The 6,287-nt window shown below is 33.2% G+C and overlaps 1 long non-coding RNA gene across 1 annotated transcript; it reads right to left on the reverse strand.

Annotated features, from left to right (window-relative positions):
• Window positions 1–365: 365 nt before the first annotated feature.
• On the reverse strand, window positions 366–1,748 carry LOC130464027 (uncharacterized). The gene is made up of 3 exons (XR_008924315.1): window positions 1,448–1,748; window positions 1,269–1,326; window positions 366–913 (listed from the first exon to the last, which is right to left on the reverse strand). It is a non-coding gene; the product is annotated as an uncharacterized lncRNA (long non-coding RNA).
• Between the last annotated feature and the right edge of the window lie 4,539 nt (window positions 1,749–6,287).

Raw genomic sequence — 6,287 nt, forward strand, 5'->3', positions numbered from 1 at the left:
AGAAATAACTGATATCAGTTACATGAAAAAGTACTGCCAGGATCCTATAGTAAGTATTTGGATCCTGGATGCTTTAGTCATAAATATGTGAATCAATTGTGATTCATTGTAGAAAACGGTGGCCATCGACTTGGGGGATTGAACAACATGGTAAAGTTGAACTCGCCCACTCCATCGTAGAAGACTCCTGCTCCTGCACATTGGCTACCGAGAGACGCCTTCCAGATATTATTAGTAGCTTATGGATTGATGGAGTTGTTGATTGTTCCCTATCCATAAACCTTCCAAGAGCAACATCAGTTGGGCACTTTTTAAAGGAGAGATTATACTCCAAGCTCGTAGATTGATAGAGTTTTTGTCTGATTTTAGATCTGCATATTTGGAGATTTTGAAGCTTGATATGCCTAATTATTACATACATCCATGAGTATTACGATTACGTAAATGAGTGCCAGAATTCTTGTTATAGACTACATATTGTTTACCAGCTATTATCGGCATCAGTGGTGTAACTCTCTTAGTCTGTTAGTGATTGTAAGTTTGTAACTGTAGTTTTCCTAAAAAGTTGGTAATAGTAACTTTAATGTTATAAGATATGTTCATGCACCGAAAATACATGTCAATCACCAAGAAATGAAAATGTTTGTGAATTTTCTGAAACTTCTTTTAGGGCGGATGTATAACCAATCTCTGGTCCACAAATTAAACAGTATAATGAAATCAAAGAAATCAGCGAAGCTGAAACACTTATAAGAGAGTATCATGAAATCAAGTAAATCAAAGAAGTTAGAACACTAATTAAAAGAGTATCATTCAATCAAATAAATCAGAGAAGTTGGAATACTAAATGAAGAGAGAAATTGAATGCAACAAACCTGAGCAGAATGATTTTAGCTCCACGGTAATATTATTTCTGGAAAGATGGGAAAGATATTAAAATGATATAAACATTATATTCTTCCTCAATAAACACCTTAAATTTAATAACAATTACAAATAATCGATCAATTGTAGGATAATATTATAAAACCCCAAAAAAAATCAGATCAAAATCATCATCAAACGATTTGGGGCATAGATAATCCAAAATTAAGCCAATATGAAGACAAACCACAAATGAAATTTGATCACAACCCTAGAACTTTAGACCGTGTTAATTCAAACGAAATTTACAAAAAGAGGGAAAATAAATTCGATCACAACCCTAAAACTAGAATTGAAATAAAAAATCAAGTAAAAAGGAATAATAATGTAAAGGATACACATACATCCACTCGTCTTCATTGCAAGAGCAAGCCAAACGAAAAGGAACGCCATTGTTATGAGCTTCTCAAGGAGAGAGAAAGTGGCAATGAGATATGAAGAGAACGAAAAGAAGATAATTAAGATCATAATCAGAATCAGTAAAAAAAAGGAAGAGAAGAGAGATTGGAGATGGAGAGAAAACCTGAAGGGAAGGGAGATAAAAATGGAGGTCGGTTAAGAGAAGAGGCAGATCGCAGATAGAAAATTAAGAGAGGAACTTTTTATCGGCAAAAGTAAGCAAAGAAAGAAGAGAAGATGGAAAATCTAAGAGAAAGAAGGTGTGGCACTGTGGGCCTGTGGCAACATCAAGTGTAAGAAAAAGAACGAAAGGAAGAAGGTGAAGAAAGTGAGAAAGGGTGAAGCAATGAGAAAGTGACAAAAGAGTTAGACCATAGTTATCAAACACCTTGGTTTGTTGTTTAGGAGAGAGAAGTGAAAAAAAAGAGGTAGAGAGATGAGTGAGAAAGTTAGAGAGATAATGAAACCAAAAAAAATTTGGTGTTCATGAACACCAAATGGAAAACCAAAGTCTTGCTTGGAGATATTGACATGTGTCCAATGGGGACCAAAATTATTGGTTATCTATTTTTTTTTTTTTAAATTGCAATGTGATTTATGACAAGATTTGTTGTGTTAAAAATACATACCTATTGCAAATTTACAATGTCTATAAAATAAAAATATTACAACTCAAAAAATAAATAAATTATAAATGTGTTTATTTTTTTATGCTCTACAAATAGACACTAATATTGATCCACTTTAGATCACAAAAAAATCTTTACTTTCTTCTCTCTTGTTTAAATTTTTTGTTGTTAACAAACACTTAAACAATGGCTAACAACTCATTTTTTGTTGTTTAAATTCAAAGATGGTGCCTTGAGCATAAGAAATCATGGGGAATCAATTGGAGAGGAATCTCAAAGGCAATTGACACTATTTCAGGTGATATAAATTCTATCCCTTACTACAACTCGCACTTCAATTTGATCAATAACTGGCTCCCTCGAGCAAAATTAGAATTTCAATTTTGGCAACAAAGAATGAAAGAGAATTGGATAAAACAAGGAGATTGTCCAACATCTACGCTTTATAAAAGGGTTAGATTAAGGAAATCAAAGAATGCAATTCTAACTCTAAAGGCTGGGAATGATGAGTGGGTCGAAGGCCAGGAAAATATTTCGAGCCTAATAGTCAACGAGCTTAAAGAAATCTTGACTCCAAATGTGAATGATGACCAGGGAATGAAAGTGGATCTGGTATTGAGAGAACTTGACCTACCAAGACTCACAAGTGTAATCCCCCGTAATTTTATACATTTTATTTATATATTTTAACGTATATTTAATAACTAATTTATGAATTTTAGAAATAAATATATAAATAACGTATATTTATTTATTACATTTTTAATGTTTTTAATGATTTACGAAATCAAAAATAATTTTGAATTTTATGTTGAAAAGAATTTGAATTACGAAAACACATTGGAATTTGGAAAATAAGCCTAATCGATTTTGGATTCAAACGTAAAAGTTCAATTCTAATCCTAGCCCAATTAGATTCCTAGCCCATAAAATATCTAAGCCCCAACTAACCCCAAAAGTTTACTCACTATTGTTTTCTCTCTCCTCTCAAACCCTCATGAAGTCTCACGTACTTTTGCTCTCTCCTTTCACGTGAAACTCACAAAACACACAAACTCACAAACCCTCTCATCCCTCCTTCTCCAGCCGCCGCACCAACCGCCGTGACTGCTGCCGCGCCACCGTCGCCCTTCGACGTCCGGTACTCTCCTTCTCCTTCTCCTTCTCTTGTTCTTTCTTTCTTTCTTTCTTTCTTTCTTTTTGTCTCCTTATTTCGTGTCCTCCTTTCTCACAGCCACCGTGCTGTCACTCGCAGCCGCCAAAGTCGCTGCACCACCGCCGGCGAGCCTCGCCCTTCCTTCTCCTCTCGTTCGTCTCCCCTCTCTTCGCCTATTGCTTGCTGTTGGGTCTTTCGCGAGCAACCAGCGCCGCTGCGACCCACCTGTGCCACCACCTTCGGTGCCCAGTCTCCGTGGCCGTGCCTCCTTGTCTGCTGCCGCCACCCTTGTCCGTTGGCCAGCACTTACCTCCCTCTTGATTTGGTTAATTCTTAAACCCTAAACTAATTAATGTTTTAATTACGTTTTATTAATATAATTCATGTTTTCCTTGAATTAAGTTATAGTTTTTATGGGTTAATGATGAATTTTAGATTTTATGTTTTTCACAATTAATAATTTTAATTTCAGATTATATAATTGAATTAAAATAAGGATTTTAATTATTAAAACATGAATTTTTAAGGTTTTAATAGTTTTAAAATCATGATAGAATGGTTTGAATTATTAAAGTTATTAGTTTTATGTTCTAAGCATGATAATTTGGTTTTCGTAAAGCTTTAAACGATTTCATATTGCTGAAAATTTAAAGTATGATGTTTGCGAAGAGTTTTCAACGAATTTCAATCAGTAATTTAATAATTATGATGTTAGGAAATCAAATATTCAAGTTTGGATATTGGGGAAGGTTCTAAATATGTTTAGGATGTATTTAGAATGCTTTATTATAGTTGTGAATGATTAGAAATTGATTGGGAATCCTTGTTGGTTGTTTTAGGCGGAGAATTCTCTTTAGGCGACTTTTGAAAGTGTTAAAGTGGCCTATTAGTTGTTTATGCAAGGTACGTACATACCTGTGTGCTTGGAATGTGTGCTAATTGTTGAAACCATGTTGAATTGTTGATGAACTTGGTTATGTTAATGTTGTTGATGAACTTAGTCAGGTTGAAATTGCATGTTTGATACTGTTGGATGAACATATTAAACCTTTATTGCATTTTGAGGATTATAACATGTTAGTATGGAAGATTGATGCAAACATGTTTGATTGGGAACACTAGATTATTCAGTATATAATTCAGATCAGTTAATTGTTGTTCCCTTTTAGCTTTTCACTACTTTATGAGGGCGGAGGACCTTATTTAGTAAGTTGAAACCTTATACCCATATTCAGGGGTTGATCAGTATTAAAGAAAAGATTGGAGTTAATTGGAATGAGTCTTGTTTGATGCCTTTGTGATCACTTACTCAATTCCAAGATAAAAACAGTTGTAAATAAATGTGAGTTGCATGCCTTATGTGATTGTTGAGTCATAACAGGGTGTCAATTTGTAAATCATGTAAAGTGAAACTGAGTAGCAATAGCTTTAGACTGTGCACGTCTAAAGTGACGGACAAACAGGAGTTGGGGTTCATGGTGGTAGCCCATGGCCTTTCATTCGGACCGGATTGATCACCGCGTCCTATTTTCAGTCAAACGTTCCTCGATATCGCAGGTCACTGAGGTTACGGAGTCGCGCCCGTACCTCGTCTTCCTTAGTGAAGCATCTAGCTAGAAAACTCGGTCCATTGTCTATTTCAATTAAAATAATATTATTGTTATAAAAGTCCAGTTCAGTCTAGCCTAGCCTAGTTAAGTATGGTCGTAAAATTACCATATTTTGTCTGCCCTTGTTTATGCTCATTAGTATCATGTTAGGGTTGTTCGTTATTAGTATCATATTAGGATTATTATTGTGTTAGTATGTAGTACTCAGCTTTGCTGATTACGTGCTTTGTTTGTGTGTGTTGATCATGGCTATGCCTTATTGATCCTGTGATGACCCATCTTTGGTGAGCAGTCTCTAAGGATCAATAAGCGTTGCCCATCTACAGGTTTGAAGATGATGCATCATTGGGATCGGGATTAGAGAGCTTGTAGTTATATTTTCTTTATTAAGTGATTTGGTTTGTTAACTTAAATTTGAAATTTGTCGTACTATTCGTATTTCCTTATTTCAGTTAATTGGTTTTGGACCTAATATGTAAGAAGATTATTTATGAACCTAAAAGTTAGTTTTATGTTTTCCGCTGCAAAATTCTGAATAAGCCGTACGTTTTCACACGGGCGATAATGCCTTGATAATTCTCTACGTTTTATATAAAAAAAGTTATTTTAGAAAAGAGGGAATTGTCGGGGTGTTACAAAGTGGTATCTAGAAGCTAAGGTTTTACTTTAATAAAATTTTAGGCGCCTAACTATCTAGTTATTTAAAATAAACTTCTTAAAAATCGAGCTTCTACGTATTATAGTGTTCCAAAATTGGTACTTTTTTTTTCGGGGGCCGATTTCCTTTTATCTTGTTTGAAAGTATATAATATTTCTTATTTAAGTTCATAATTAACTTATTTATTCGAAACTTTTCATTTATGTGAATTAAGTACGTTTTTCGTTATTTTCGAAATTAAATTAAATATATTCGGAAAAAAAATAAAAAATCTTATTCCTTAAGTATATTTATTCGTTTAATATTTATTCGTTTAATAAATATTTATTCGTTTATTATTTATTCGTTTAATAAAAATTTCTTATTAATTATTCATTTGAAAATAAAAATAATAATAAAATTTCTTTATTTTATTTATTCGTTTATTATTAATTCGTTTAATAAACTTTTTCTTACTAATCGTTCTTGTTTTATTCTTTAAATTCTTCAATGTTTGACCTATTATGATTTATTATGAGAGATGGGTAATATAGGAAAGGGCATATAGGATAGAATTATATGTGCATTAGTAGTGAATTGCTAGCATAAGAAGTTAATTGCTATGTGCATATGTTAAATGTTTAAGTGTTGCATGTAAATGTGCATAAAAATTGTTTGATTACACCAAACTTATTGTTTTATTGAATTCTGATTATGCTTTGGTTGGGAAATCGTTAGTAAGATCTTAAGTTGTTTGTTTCATGAATAAAACGCTTCTTTCCAAGTACACCAACATAGGATCCTTTGAGAAGATCGACGAATACTGAGGATCTAGATTTCACTTCACAAATTTCCAAGGAAAGAACAGATAGACAAGATGCCTTAAACATTTGAAGTTGTAATAGTTAGTTTGTTCTTAAATATTTTGGAGA

Source organism: Spinacia oleracea, chromosome 6, assembly GCF_020520425.1.
Source record: "Spinacia oleracea cultivar Varoflay chromosome 6, BTI_SOV_V1, whole genome shotgun sequence".
NCBI classification, from domain to species: Eukaryota; Viridiplantae; Streptophyta; class Magnoliopsida; order Caryophyllales; family Amaranthaceae; genus Spinacia; species Spinacia oleracea.